This window comes from Pieris rapae, chromosome 7 (assembly GCF_905147795.1).
Source record: "Pieris rapae chromosome 7, ilPieRapa1.1, whole genome shotgun sequence".
NCBI classification, from domain to species: Eukaryota; Metazoa; Arthropoda; class Insecta; order Lepidoptera; family Pieridae; genus Pieris; species Pieris rapae.
The window spans coordinates 5,140,623-5,157,814 of record NC_059515.1 but is presented as its reverse complement, the minus strand read 5'-3'; the positions used below and the strand labels follow the sequence as shown (position 1 = coordinate 5,157,814).

The window sequence follows — 17,192 nt, the reverse complement described above, 5'->3', positions numbered from 1 at the left end:
AAGAGGCGAATTCCCTTGTTTTCTTATCTTTATAGTAATAAATAAGATAGCGTATTTGTTCATAGCATCGCATTTACACTGGATAAACAAAATAATGCCCAGGTTAAGGTAATGAATTGTATTTCCGTCACAAGTAACTAGATTTCGTGTATCACCTTGTAAAATCTTATTATTTAGTATCTGCTTGAGTAAATTATTTTATTTAGAAACAATTTATTACGCTGTCCATATTTTGTTTTTTTTTTATTTATGAAACGATTGCAAAGATGTAATATATAATTTTTATTTCTGAATCTAGCTTATTTAACTCTTTTATCATTGTCATTTTTGATTTAAACATAATGTTGCTCTTTACAAGTACAAATAACAAGAATGCGATTTTCATTAAATTTCAGATTCGAGTTGACAGTCTAAAATAAACATTAGTTATCAACAACAAACGTGTTTCATATATTTTTGGTTAAATATAGGGTTGTCGATTAGTTGGTTTTAAAAAATCTATAAGATATAATAATAACACTTTCCTTCAAAAAGGCAATATCCTAATATTGCCTTTTTGAAGATTCAAGACTAAGTACTTATAATGAAAAACCCAAAGAAGCATACACGGCGTTTAAACTACCGGTGAAAATATTTTGACAAATCACGAAATACAAGGTTTTAAAACCAGTTTTAGCTTCTGATTGGTACTGTGGCAGGTATAAAATACAGGATAAAAGTGCGTTTAAACTGTTAGCTATTTTTGTAAAATAATTATTCAGTACAGCAACCCTAAATTTACCGTGTCCTCTTCGTTTCGCGCCATATAAAGCTAAAGAAATCTTTTGACAATTCCGCGCGCGCACCTTATAAATTTTTATCAAAACCAAAAGTAGTTTTGAGAGACAAAAAGTGAGACAATTTGTAATACATACATGTTTTTGTGAGTTATTACAAGTTTGTGACTCACTTTTGAATTTAAGGCGCATGAGTGCATATCCCTTTTGTTTTTAAAAATCAATGATATAAGTAATAAAATACTTCTTAAGGTTACTGTAAAGTTACGTATTAACGAGTTTGTAATTGATAATGACAACTTTAAAAATGAACCTGAAATTCAATAATCAATAGAAAAAATACAAAACGAAATATTTAAGAAGGAAAAGTAGACATAAGTTATTTTACATACATGATTGTGATCATGACTAATCACAATTATATATTTTAAGTTGACCTATAGCCACAAGTTTTAAACAGGAATTTGTAATGTCTGACTGAGCACTCAAACGTGAAAAATAAAATCGCCATAAAAAAGTTTAATTTAAATGTGATAAATTAACACGTTTTAATATTAAAATACTATGCAAGACGCAATATTTAACGACTCAAGAAGCCTTGCATATACGTACATTTTCATACAATAAAGGTAATAAAATTTAACGTCCATTCGCCTACTTGCTAGATAATTGTGTGACGTAGGAGGCGTCATTACACAGTAATAGGCAATGTTCCGCAGCTCATCACTTATTGCTTCAACCTACTCGCTTGTGTATTGAGGGCGTAAAGAAAGCTAAACAACATAAAGAATTTATCCTTTTTTAAAGCTCAGACCTATTTTTCTCATTAAACAATTTTTTACGAAAAATGTGGTATATTTATCTCGATTAAATATACAAATCCGAACATTGCAAATGTCTATATATTTGATTATATCAAACTCATATATATATACATGACTACATACATAACTCATATATATGCTTTTAAAAAAATAATCACCTTCTTTAAAAGTATAACATGTAGAAAGGTGGTAACAATTTTTTGAATATTATTTAATTATTTTGTACAACATTGGTACAACTTTGATTAGTTTTTATAATTGGTTCAAACTAAGTCCATTATATTGTGATCGTATCGTCGATCGTAACGTCGATAGTATCTAATCTGAAGACACGTTGGTTCGAATTTAAAAGAATTTTGTGTGTGTGATTTAGTCAACTTATCTATGTATGTCCAAACCTAATTTCTCATATAATATATTAACGCATACAAGACTTTAGTAAGCTAAGCTAAGTAACACTAAGCAAGTTCCATATTTTAAACAACTGAATATTCTCGTAAGCTACACCACTTTCTTTTGCCTAAACGTTTAATTGACGGACTGAGGTGTAAAATTAAATTTATCGGAACATAACATGCCTTGTTAACACGGTGATGTGCGTTGTAAATATCAAGCGAATTCGACGCCTGTAGAGAACCTTCGTTATGCTATGGACACACTAACCGCGTTTTATGAGCGATACCACGCTTAGTTATTAACTTTTTATATATGGGTCTGTTTATGGCCCTATAGCAGAGTAAGACGTTTATATTGGCTTGTTATCTGGCTTGCTGAAATACAACGATAAGAGCTACCAGTTTTATTCTCTTGCTGCGCCTGCTCGTTAGACGTGCTTCCAAGCCATCTTTATTATACTATATTATATTTTTACTATATTATATTTATACTATATATATATATATAGTAATATATTTATACATATACACACACATAGTAGTAGTACTACTACTTAAAGAAGGTTACGCGTTCAAGTAACATGGAAACTGAGTTGCGGGCATTTGATGTTAATTCATGAAATAATAAGAACATACCATCCTTTCTTCAGGTTAGAATTTTATAATACGTACATCGAGGTAGTCAGTATAGTAGTAGGTACCTTAGAATTAAACCGATAATTTTTTTAAATAGTATTAATTCTGGTTTTATAAACTCTTTAGCCTTAATGGAACCGTAATTATTAAAAATACTTCTTACTCTAGTAATTTATATAGTGTTTTAAATTGAAGTATTGTTATCATAAAATGCTTTCAATATTACAGTACTACCTCTCCATGCAAACGCTACGCAGACAACACAGTAAAACGAAATTACTACTTCAAGGATAATACTCATTCTCGACTAGACTATACTATACTCGCCTCAAGAGATACGAAGAGAAAATTTACCCGCTTTCGCTCTCGTCGTGCCCACAACTGTTAGATTTAACAAGATTCGATACAATTGAGACTAATTCGACGGACGTTTCTGATTACTCAACCGTAATCTAACTTTTCATTTAACGATTTCTAACTTTACAAATTGCAATAATATGTTAACGGTGTACTATTTGCCACGTATAATATAAAATATGATTTGTTTTTGGACATTATTTATTATTAGAACTTATTATTGTATAGTTTTTACCAATTGTGGTATTTAGTCACATACAAATAAATGTTTCTGTGTATGTGTTGTCGGTGTTTAATTAAATCATTATACTTTTGTGAATTAAAATCCTCTACCAAGGATTTTAATTCACAAAATCATACATTCATCTTTTTAGAAATAATTACTGAATTAAAAAGAGTTAAGTAGTTATATTTTTTATATTAGAAATAATTGTGTAATTTTTAACTTTCGATGGTATTTATTATCTTGCTACACAGAAATGTTGCGCTGATGTAAAAGTTACCGCCGAAACTAAAGCCTAATATTAAGGCTAAAGACAAATCGAACTATATAAATGTTATCGACAAATTGTATGGCCGCTATACCTAATCGTTGTATAAATCTCGAAGGCGAACGAACTTTTTAGCCACATAAATTCTTCATTATCGTGTATATTTTGAATTTTCTTATTAAAATATGTCAAACAAATTAATTAACACAACTTGTATTATTTTTGGTTTTAAAATTTTTGGTACTTTTATGAACATGTGCCTTCCAACCCAGATTAGTGTGTTATAAACTTAGCCATGGGGTCGGAATGAAACGCGTAGATTAAATTTAACAGTTTAACCCAATTAGTAAATTGGTTCGAGCTATCCTAGATTGAGAATAATGATCATCGAATATATTGTCTAAACTTGATGGTCTGTGACGGATGTTCTTTTTTTTAAGGTAACTGTGGAGCATAACGTCTTTTAATAGTTTAGATTGATCTGCTTTAACCGCCAATTTGTATTAACCATTTTTATTCAAAAGTACTGTGACTTTTATAAGGCTTCGCGTGCGTCAACTTTGTAGCGTGCATAACTTTAAAAGAAAATTCAGTTTTTTTTAAGTTCCTCTATAATATAATATTGCGCCTAGCAAATGAGCCTTCCGATTAGCCATAATAGGCAGCTACTTCAGCCCATGGACACCCATAATGGGCAACGCACTTTGCCAACCTTTAAAAAAGGAGTAGGTATCCTCTTTGTTTAACTTTGTGAAGACCTCCACTGGAAGAAGATTCCACAGCATGCAGGTCCTTTATATACCTGTCCTTGGGATTGGAGTCCAAGATAGGTATTTCATGTTAAGTAACATAAACAAAAGAACAAAATTTGTTTTATTATTATAATGACAAATGGTTTCAATTAGATTAGATGGTATCATTTAATTAATTTATATACCTGGAGACAGACGTAAATTAGAGACAAACAGACGTACTAGCGAACTGCATAGTATTCCGTTAATTCTTTTTAATATAACAGCAATAATTTATTTGCTTACGTAAAGAAATGTTCCCACGATATTACAAAGTGTTTACAGTTTTCAACATCAATTAACAACTTCAATTAAGTTATTTTTTTATGTAAGATACTACAGTGGATAGCTGTTACAGTGGTGAATAATTCTCATATATTTAGAATATTAATGGAAGACAAGTTGCATGGTTGTTGGTTACATGGTTATAAGGAAGGAGTACCTAGTAGTAGCCATACCATTGTAGTAAAAAGACGAATATGTTGTATATATCATATATTACGTATACATAAAATAAGCCTTTATTTCTGTAATAAGTTCAGAGTATAGAATTGATTGCCATTGTAAGTTTAATAAAAGAAAAAGAAGAAGAAGAATCTCAGTTGTCGGAGAAGAAGAATCAGCCGTAAGCGCTGTTTTAGATAATCTATTTCGTGATCACTTGTATTTTCTAATAGGCCAGACAGATTAGCCTTCTGTACTCGACACACGCCATCGCCTTTTTGAGTCTAAGCCATGCCGGTTTCCTCATGATATTTTCCTTTACCTCGCATAGATAGAAGGTCTATTGTGCACGGCCGGGAATGTAACCTCTGGGATGGAAAATATTACACCCACTTCCACTGGAGCCAGTATACAAACCCTGCTTTGTTACACAGACAAAGATGGAAGACATAAAAAGGTATAGCTTTAAAAATATAAGATGAATTTTCACCATTATTAGACAAAACATTAGATCTAATTAGTAAGTATAAAATTACTTAATAAAAATCAGTTTTCATAGAGTTCTGAATAACAATAATCGAACCAAGAAACTTCGTCACTGACAAATTAAACCACTGCAAATTCTAAAAACTGTAGATAAACTTTCATTAGTTCTTAATTATCTCGGTCGTCTTGTTAAATGCTCGGGAATCGAACCCGTAATGCGTTAGTAAAAACTCGCTCCACCATAACAGTCATACATAACTGGATTATAAATTTATGCGAAAATCACTTCTATTTCTTAGAAGTTACGGATTAAAATCACTTTGATGTGTAATAATGAATTATTGCGGAAAGCAGAAGTATTATCTTGTAAGGTTCGACGCTCAATAAATGATATAAAAATCTGCTCTAAATATAAAAAGTGTAGGATGAAATATTTGTGGAGCGTATTGTGAATATAATATATAATACTTAGAGAAGAAATCGATGATTCACTTTTAATTGTACAGTAGGTTAAATAATAATGCTCTTTGTTAATAATAACGTATTTATGTTTTATAATTTTTCACCAATAATTTTTTATTATTTTTTGTTATTGTTGCTCCGGTCAAGCCATACAAAATTTTCTGCTGTTGATAGTACCGGCGAGACCTAACTAATACATTTATATTTTACTTATTTACACTAATTGATTGCACAATAATTCAATAATGTCAACAATAAAAAAAAGGAAAACTACAAACATTTTTTTGTATAAACAATTGCAAGAACCTAATTTATAATAGAAAATAAAATCAATTAAATACGATGAAGAAATGAAGAGAAAACAGAGAGAAAAAAGAAAAAGCAATTCTGCAGATAAAAACATGATTATTAATGAATCGTTTGATAACTATAACAGACCTTTATCTAAATTTTGTTAATCGGTCATCCCTTACAGAACGTGCACGCCTCTCAGTGTACGATCAACCTACTGGTGTTGAAAAGTAGCAAAAGAAATGCACAATAATAACTATAAATGAAAACCAGTACGGTAGGCCATCATAAAGCATCGAGTAATGAACATGATTTAAAATCAGAATCCATATGTTTACTTTTCTTTTGACTTTTTTACTTCACCAATTCTAATTATGAATTATAAATACATTTGTCAAATCCTACATTCAACACTTAAATGACCTCAGTCTTACCAATGTCATGTGTCAGCGTGACACTCTCACTGACAGCTATAAAGTTTGGAACGTCGACTTATGTAAATAATCAATTTCCATTTGCGTTATTCGTAAAATAATTATGATGTCTGTTTCATGAGATAATAAGTATAACATATACATACATAAAAAGTTGTAAATTAATTGATTATCAAGAGAATTGTATAGTATTAAAACAATATTACTCATATGTTTTATTTTTAGTCAGTAGGATTTTTATTGATTTGTCTCCCTTAACCTTGACTTAATGTCGTACGACCCATAAATGGAAAAAGAAGAAAAAAGTCACACAAAGAAATTAGTCACTTAATCTTAAATAATATATTAACCTACATATATACATTCTTGAATAACGTGTAATGGGTTGTTAAAATGTGTCAAAATTTGTCAGACATCATAAATAAAGTGAAAGCGAAATTAGCCAGTTTACGACTGACCAAAGCTTTTAGAATAATACTGGGAAGTGACCTAAATGCACACGATTCTGTTAATTTTCTATTTTAGTTTATATGCAATGGGTCAAATAGTTTGTATGTCCTTTGAAATATAAATAAAACCAAATCTATTGCCGATTTTATCATCTTAATTTGTTCGTTTTCTTGATGAGAGGTCCACCTAAATGTCTTGACACAGTGATGGAAAGAGAGAAGACAATACAGATTAAATATTTAAAAAAAGCTTAATCGTTTTAATTAAATCTTTAAAAAAAAATTATACATAAAACATAAAACCAAACTCACGTTTTCTACATTGTTTTTTTTAGTAAACAGTTGTTATTGCATATAAAATAAAAGTTAGTACACAGTTCGCACCAAAGCACAAATTATCAACGTCATACATACTATAGATACGCAGAGCCAATTATAAAACATGAAAAGATAGAACCTTGATTTATAATACCGGTTTCCACAAGAAAAAAAAAATTAGTATTATTGTTTAAAATTTGATCACCAATTCGATTACAATGAAATATTGCTTAATATTGGCGGTAATACTTTAAGGAAAGATTAAAATCGATAAAGTCTTATATAGGCGTTACCTTCTTGATGTCTCAACACAATGACACATGATATATTAAACTTATTACTAAAATTAATTACGACTTAACGAAAAGCCACTTGTTGAAAGCTATTTATTCAAGATCTTGCGATAACGATTTAAATGGGTATTCTAGCTTTTGACCTTTATATTTCATGATTTTAAAGTGTTTTTATGCATAATTACATTATTGTGACATTTCCATATCCACCATATGAAATTTAAGCCTTACTGTCACAATAAACTCGTAAATCGGAATAAAGGCTGGCGTTTAGCAAGCAACTATAACTTTTTACAAATTCTGAAAAGGCCGGCAACGCACTCGCGAGCCCTCTAGCATCGACAGTGTTCTTGGGCGGCGGTATATCAGGTAACATCAGGTGAGCCTCCTGCCCGTTTGTTTGCCCCCTGTTCTATAAAATATATATATATATATATATATATATATGTATATATAAATATACCAAAATTAACAAGCCCCAATATACACGTAATGTAAATATTGTCGAGTAAGTCGGCACGGGTGTAACTCGCGAGAAAAAAAAATGAAAAAGCACGTTGAGCTAGTTTATGCTATTCTTTAAGTCGGTGAATAGTATTCAGGAATGTATTGGGGAATAAGACCTCTTACAGTGTTTCATCGACATTTTATATGCTTACTTGTAATTTAGAAAAAAAAGTTCACCTTGTCAAGAGTTCAAGAATCACATATTCAGAATTAACACTGAAAACCCCCGTTCATTTGCATAGACACATTCAAAGGTTTGCCCAAAAATCTTTTCAGCGTACATTCAAAAACCTTCGTAGAATTTTGGTCTCAATTAGTGATAACGAATTGCGACTTCATTTGTAGAATTCCTTGACATAAGCAATGACATTAAAAAATCTTATCTTTCTTTCTGAATACAATTTGTTTTACATGAAATTCGGCTGAATATACTTTATGACTATTTTCATCTTGCATCAAGTAATAATTATTCTTAGTTGTTAAAATAACTGTTACCTGAATAATACATTTTTATCTATTTTTAGTTAACAATTGGTATATATGTTAATAATTTTTTGGTTCAGTTTGAGTAATAAAGTGGTTGCCTGGAAGATATCGCTCGAAAACGATAAAGCCGCCAGTTCACCTTTTCATTTAATTATGTTCAATTCTTTATCTTTCAATGTAATGAAGTCTTAACAAATAAATAATATTTATTTAAGGACATAATTAAAATTATATATATAATTATGGATCAAAATAATCACAACATTAAATAAATTAAAAAAAAAAAACCTTTTCTAATAGAAACGCGTTTAATCTGGTAAATTTTCTTTAATTTATCGTAAAAATCTGCATGAATATTCAACCATTCGGTTTCCGTCCTCCATAAAATACAGTCGTAAAGTTATTTACATTATAAATGTGGTAGCCGTCATTAGGGATTATTATAATAATTTTTAAATTGCATACCATTTAATACCAAGTCCGTAGATTACAACGATAGAGCCTAATGATTGAGCTTTGCGTTAGAGATTTTATCATTTTAATACCTTGATTGATATTTGTTTGTCTTGTTCCTGATAACAGTTTAATTATAGGAATATATTGAGCAAAATAATACGTGAATGATTCAAGGCTACACATTTCTGCGTACATATGCATAAGTTGCGTTTAATAAAACTCTGTCAGTTACGTACCTACAGGTGAGATTTTTTTGAAGTCAAAATTTCTGATGATTAGTGCGAGACACTATAATTATACGGTGATATTAGTTGTTGATAGTAGTAGTATGTAAGTGCGTGCTCCTATTTCACCATGCCCCCTGCTGATAGAGGACAAATCTTTGTTTTTAATTTATTTTATTATTCTTGATTATTCAAGATGTTATATGGAACACGGTGTAATGGTTGCAGCTCCTTACAAATGTTGTGGAAAAAAATGGCAATTAAAGAGTGGCGGAGAGTGAATTGCCAGTTCTTCTCATCCGTTCTACGCCCTTGATGAGAACTGGCAGTAAATGTAAATTCACAATTAATTTAATTTTTTTGACGTTCATAAGTGAACTTGTTTACCTATATGAATAAAGATATTTTTGTTTGTTTGTTCAACTCTAAATACTGAGGCCCGGCGTTCTTACCCAATCAATCAATGGCTTATTCTATGTTAGCAATTAGCACATGCTCGTACAGTGAAAATAACCATTGGTTGTCAGGTGAAGAGGGATGATGATAAACTAAATATATATAACTAAATATAATACTTTACTAGATACTATCTGTGTAGATGAATTATTATAATATTAGTTTTGCCCAGATGCAGTAAGCGTTTAACTACTCATTGTCAAAGACAGTCATTGAAGACGACATCTGTCTTTTGGTACGAAAATATGGAAATACCCTTTATCATGCGTTATATTGTAAATTGTTGATACTGAAATCGAAACGAATTTAATAATTCTTTGTGCAACTGAGTCACGGAAGCGGATTTTTAATCATACTTCAATTTATAACACTTTACTAATCCCAATTACTGTCAGTTACGCGCTTTTTGCGACTAATCCATTCGATTAATCACGTGATCTGTCACAATGTAATTAGAAATTGTTTTTATTTAAGGTTTTGGTGAAATTAATTATGTTTTATATTACGATTTATACCAACATTTAAATATTTTATAGAATAATACAATCTAAGTGATATTTTACATTTGAAAACCACTATTGTTTGTTCTAATGTAACAAGCAGTCTTGTCAGGAGAGCGACAAAAACGTATGAATATAATTTTCGACATCTTTAATTATTATAACTACAAATATTTTTCGCTTTTAAATATTTACAAACGTGCGAGTTATATCTTAACTTGTAGTTATTCGATTGTTTTAACACTTAAGCTTTCAAGATCAGATCAATAGTGACCTTTGACGTCACGGGGTTGAAAAAGTAAAAAAATATTTTATGAATAGCAATGTTACTTTTGCTCTTTATTCCATTTGCATGAGTGAGGTAGCATGGAGTATACTGAAAATCTCCTAATACATATTTATACATTTTTCCGTGGTTTGATAACTTCGTATCTACCAAGCCGAAACTATAATCCTTATCTTAACTAATTAAAATAATTAGCGAAATTCTTATACATTTCCTGAAAAGAGTTCACTTATAAAAATTGGAACGTGACAGAATCTAGAAGAAAATCGTTTAACACATTCTATGAAATGTTTGGTTTAACACAATTATCTATATATATAAAAGAAAGTCGTGTTAGTTACACCACTTATAACTCAAGAACGAAAGAACAGATTTGAGTGAAAATTGGTATGGAGGTAGCTTAGAGCCAGGAGACGGACATAGGATACTTTTTATCCCGTTCGACAGCGTTCCCGTGGGACTTGACATGAAACGTCAGTCACTATAAAAAGTGGTATAACAAATAAGAATCAGACTTGGAATAATAAAACGCAAATGATAGCTATGTAATTGACGTATAATGACAGCTATGTAATGACGTATATATGACAATTTGATATTTGTAAGATATCAATATTCAAAATATTTCTATTAAATAAATACGTTTAATTATTTTTACAATTTACAATTTAATTATAATGATAGTGCTATTGCCCATTCGTATAAACAGTGAAGAGAACTATAAAACTCGGTATTGTCGTATGTATACAGTTCATCCAAAGAATGATGAATGTTTCTATTTGTTGTTGTTGTCGAATGACGCATTTAATCGAGTATTGGAACGGGAACGTGAATATGATCACCAGGAATTAGATTTAGTAGTTCAAACGAATGTACCCCTGTTGAAATACCAACAAAAGGAAGTTTATGATACTTTAATGAAGGCAAACGATGATGAAAATGGTGGTTTATATTTCCTAGATGCCCTTGGTGGAACTGGCAAGACATTCCTCATGTCATTAGTTTTAGCAACTGTTCGGGCGAGATCCAACATAGCGGTTGCAGTTGCTTCTTCTGAAATAGCAGCCACATTGTAAGAAGGATGCCGTACGGCTCATTCAGAATTAAAATTACCGTTAAATCTTCAAACTATTGGAGAACCAACATGTAATATTGCAAAACACTCAGCAATGGCCAAAGTTTTAGCGGCATCGAAAATCATCATCTGGGACGAATGCACAATGGCGCATAAACGTGCATTGGAAGCACTTAACCGAACATTAAAAGATTTACGCAATGAATCGAGATGTTTTGGAGGAGCAATGATTTTACTGTCTGGCGATTTCCGCCAAATACTGCCAGTAATTCCAAGATCTACGGCTGTCGACGAAATAAACGCTTGCCTCAAATCGTCAAATCTATGGCGCTATGTGACGAAACTGCAGCTGACAACAAACATGAGAGTTACATTGCTTACTGATAAAAAAGAAGAAAAAGAATAAAGATGTAGATGACCTGAACTACATAATGGTATGCGTTTGGTGGTTAGAAAATTGAAGAACAATGTAATTTACGCTACGATAATGATAGGAAAATTCAAAGGTGAGGAAGTTCTTATTCCGAGGATCCCGATGATCCCAACCGATATGCCGTTTGAATTTAAAAGACTTCAATTTCCGATACGTCTTGCATTTTCCATGACCATCAACAAATCACAAGGCCAATCCTTAAAAGTTTGTGGTTTAAATCTAGAACATTCATGTTTTTCCCATGGTCAATTATACGTGGCATGTTCACGGGTCGGAAGACCATCAGCGTTGTTTGTTTTTGCGCCTGATAATAAAACAAAAAATGAAAAAATGTGTATCACAAGGTACTTAAGTGAAGAGCAACCTATGTACTAAAATACAGAAATAATAATGAATGATTAATGTAGGTATTTAATTTTTTTGTATTTTTTCCAATAAAAAAACCCAAACTGCTTATTTATTGCCATTAAGGCGGAACAAAGTTCGCCAGGTCAGCTAGTTATATATATTTACTTGAATTTAAATCTAAGATTTCCTACATTTTAAATTTTTGATTCCACGAACCACTCTTCTGCAGGATGAAAATAGATTCGAAATTAGTAGACGTATAAAAAGTAACAACCCCACTGGTAGACTAAAGAGTAGTCAATATTACTCGATTTAATAAAGTTACAGGTACTTGGAGTAATAGACTGTATTACTAAATCATTTCCGCCAAAAAACAACTTTAAATAAAATATTTAAATACTTAAATACACAATACTACAATATTTAAATAAAAAAAAACCAAAACTGTTTTGCCAACATAAATGTCAGATAGGACGCAATTTCAACAACTAACAAGTCTTTAATCGTGTTATTTTACCAGATGACCTATTTAAATATTGCTTTTAAGACATTTATAATGTATACTTGACTAAATTAAGATAACATTATGACGAATATGACCAGTTTTTCTTCGGCAATATAATTAGTTAGATAAAAATCACACTAGTTTTTTACGGAAGATAATAGTTCAAGTGTTCGCCTTTATTAATGATTGGGAAACGTATATATACCGAACGTAAATCAATATTTGTACGTATCATATCAAATCTCCATGGACAAAGTCTTTCCTGTTCATCCGAATATGCACAGGAAGGCAATGGCACACATTAAATAGAGTAAAAAATAAGTTTATATTTACACGACAAAATCGTATAAAACAGTTATAAAGAAATGATTACTAATTACTAATAGTAGTAGTACAAATTGAAATATTAACATCAATCCCATATAAATTCCTAGCCTTTAAATAATAGGAATACTTGATGGTTATGTTAAAAGAAACGTTATTACATTTTGTTTAATAAAGTGTACATTGAGCCCTTGGTATTTGACGTACCGTGGACTGCGAAGCACACTAATCAATGGATACTGACCACCTCCGTAACGGCTTACCTGTCAACCATATGCCGACAACGAATTGTACCTTATTTCGGCCATACAATCTGCAGAGGCGCTGTGAATTGAATAAATTGATCGTGGTTGGTAACAGAGTGCAACAGATCGCGTGGCAGATCACCAACCAGATGGACCTCATCTTCCTTAAAACTGTACACTGTCATAAGAGAGATGCTGGACCGACACCGGTGGAAACAGATAGTTTCCATCAGAGACTTTCTTGCTGACCACGACTTTCAGACATGAGCTGCCGATTCAAGAGATAAATAGATTTTCCGATAAGTTAATTATCAGTTTCAAAATAACTATAGGATTACCTTTAAAACAGAAAGCTTGTTTCTATCGTATACGGGAAGCTTATTTTCTGTAAAGCCAGTATGGTAGACTTGCGCACGATTTGGTCAGTATTAGAATTTCAAATCTAAAAGCAGGCATCGCGGACAAATGTCTTATTTGGTAGAGGTGAATGATCCTAGCACATATTACATTGCATTCCACATATATATAACAGTTTCACAAATATATCTGGCTTATCATTTTATAATACACATAACTTTCTTGGGATATTGTTATTCCTAAGGTATTGTAATAAGTCCTAATTAGGAAATTGGTGTCTTACACAAAATTGCTTTGGGAAAATTAAAAATGTATATATATCGTTTAATTTACCATAATATTTATTGCAGTCAGTAAAACGATTAATACTACACGATACGACTTTATTTTACTTTTACTTATTTCTATGAATTACAAAATTATTATATTTTAAAATTGGCTTCTTTTGTAATCGTAAGAGATTGAATTGAGTTTGATTTCTTTGATTTGAGATTGTATTGAGAAGCTAATTCATTTTAGTTTTTTATTAATTATTATCATTTTTTTTATGTATTTAATTCAAGATTATTTAAATCTCATCTAATAGAAGCCCTTTGTCATAATTGCGGTATTATACTACAAGCTTGCTTAAGGTATCAACTCAAATATATAAATATGAGATTTAGCTAGGCTTTCAATAAAATAAATCTAAAAATGAAAAATTATCCTTACGAAAAAATATGTATTAATTCGAACCAATATAAATTACGTATAATAAATTTGAACGACTTACCTGTGAAAAATGAATGGTTATTTTTATATATTTTAAGTGATTAATTTAAAGAAATTACATTTTTTTAAACCTATCTAATATAGTAACATATGTTGTATGGTTTGTTAGATACATATGTTTATTTATTAACAAAACCTAATGATGCATCAGCCTAAAACATACCAAGAACTTTTAATTTTATTTGTCAGTCGAAATATTTTAGTGTATTTCCATGAAATTAATTTAATTAATCTATTTGAAAACTACATTTTACGTGTTTTTTAATTATTGCTTCCAATACACTATTTCTACATTTTACGCTTGTAAAATTTATATTTAGACAGTTCTGCATAATACTAACTTGTTTTAACTATAAATGCAAATCATTTGATAAGGTGTCGTCTTTAACATCGATAGGCACCTGTTTTAAAGAGGTTCTGCCACTACACAGTATTTTATTGATGTTATTCATATAAAGTGCTTTTTAATAATATGTAGACATTTTACCCTAAATAAACTTTTTATATCAAATAGTAGATAAGTATTTCGAGTATTTATTTTATTAATTTAAAATTTAAAAGTTTAATTTAAGAAATGAAAAAGAAAGATTTAAAAGTTTCTAGATTTCAACTTACAGTGCTTTTAAAGACGCAGTACTTTTAACCACGGTTACAAAATTTTCTCGTGAAATTAGAATGTTCTATTTTCAAATTTCTATTGTACACTATTCACGCACATCACATTTCGTCTTTCGCGTGAACATCACAGAGTGTATGCGACAGACGTGCTCTCTGCTTGACACCTCAGCATCAACTGTCCTCTCTGGACCATACCTTTACCTATCCGTGAGATAAGCACCTCTTGCACTATATTATGACCGCTCAAGCGCGATCCTATTTGTAAAACGTAATCGTCTGACCATTTGATTTTCCGGGCGGATTCTTGTATATATTCACTTAACCAGAAGCCTATTATTCTGTACTCCAACATAGTTTTAGGGAGTTTTTTGTTGATTTTAGTTTTACATTAGTAAATTTGCAGCATCCATTTTTTTACTAAAAATTTCTCCATGGACAGCTAAAGCTTTAGAGTAAAATTTTATCCCCATTTAATCCGTTGAGTATCTAGTTCACGCATTTTTTTCCGTTAATTTCCTTCATATATTTTATTTATTTGTATTATTTATTTATTTATTTGTTTATGGCACCAGATGATAATCATTAAATGTTTTATTATGAGTACTTATTCATTGAGCAGAGAATTAAACTAAGATCTCATACGAAATATTTTGCCGTAGAATAATGACTTATGTAATTTGCCGCTCACGAACAACTAATATTGTTAATGAAAGACGTCTACATGTATTAATATTTAAACATTCAATAATGAGTATTTAACCTACTGCAACAATTTGCGTCAATCTGATTTCAATTTTCGAGTTCAAAACTGATACTGCACTATACAAATATTAAAACTCCTTATAGATTTCCACACTATACATTTTGTTATATCAAAATTGATTTCAAGTTCTCTTTTTAAATGTTAATACTACGTTTAGAGCTATTTATTTTAAAACTCATCCAATAATACTAAAATAAAAAGGTCGGCAACACACTCGCAAGCCCTCTAACCTCGAGAGTGTCCATGGGCGGTGGTATCACTTAACATCAGGTAAGCCCGTTTTCCCCCTGTTCTATAAAAAAAAATATTGAAGTGAGACAAATTAATGATATGATTTCTTTATATAACATCCAGGGATGTTATCCATAATTATTTATTGCTGTAGTAACCTTTGTTACTCCTGCAGCGGATACAACCAGGACTTTGTCTGATAACAGCAACCCGGAAGTTGTCTTCAACGTCAATTCGGTTGGAAAGTTCTGTTAGAGTTTAAGCATATGAGTTCAGTGGTCTCAAATGTGGATAACAAGACTCTAATAAAGTTAAGCGTTAAAAATGTCATTTACTATTGCGTTGAAGTACGTGATTGGAGTGTAATTTAATAATTATTTGATATAATTGCTGTGAAATGTTTGGTATGTTAGCTGTTTTATTTCATCATGTGGTTTACGTTTCTATTACGTTCCATATTGCACCATTCATAACGTATTTTCATGTTAAAGAGTGATGTTTTTATTTCATTTTTAGAACTTTAACTTCCAAATTAATAGATAAATAAAAAAAAATATTTTCTAACCATGAATGGTAATTTTTATCTTTTTAGGTAAAGCCTTTTTTTGACAGATAAAAGAGATCTAACCATGATTTTGTGTCGTACTAAACTATTATCGAAGCAACTGTACTCTACATAAAATAAATGTTATTTTATTTTATAAATCACACTTAAGACATATCAGTCTAGCTTTTATTGAATTTATCATTTGATAAGAAACTTGTTTGTGGAAAATATCACAAATCAAAACCCGTCCAAGAAAAGACATCAACGCGTGCGAAGTCATTTAAATAAAATATTAATCTAATAATCAATGAACGCTTTGCTCCCAGCAATATATATTTAACTTACTGTTAAAACCAGTTTTACGGTAAATATTAAGAACATATCAATTTCATATTATTTCGTTTGTTTTCTTTCTAGTGGTTTTGCAGTTCAATGTTGTTGTAATAGCTTTACTCATTTGTTGCTGACTGTTTTATATGTATGTTAATATGTGGAAAGATTGAACTACACATAAAAGCAACTTTACTCTTTTAATGTCAAAATGTGATTACAATCTTTACTTATTGCGTAGATTATTTAACAGATTGTGTCAAGATTTACAAAAAAACTGTGA

General features: G+C 30.5%; 1 protein-coding gene across 3 annotated transcripts in view; it reads right to left on the bottom strand.

The window, feature by feature from the left end:
- LOC110995122 (protein Wnt-7b) overlaps positions 1-15,201 on the bottom strand; it is a 52,695-nt gene extending 37,494 nt beyond the window's left edge. For all 3 annotated transcript variants that reach the window (XM_022262131.2, XM_022262129.2, XM_022262132.2), the window contains exon 1: positions 15,036-15,201. The gene's annotated coding sequence lies outside the window, so the exon portion shown is untranslated. The remainder of the gene's footprint in view (positions 1-15,035) is intronic.
- Between the last annotated feature and the right edge of the window lie 1,991 nt (positions 15,202-17,192).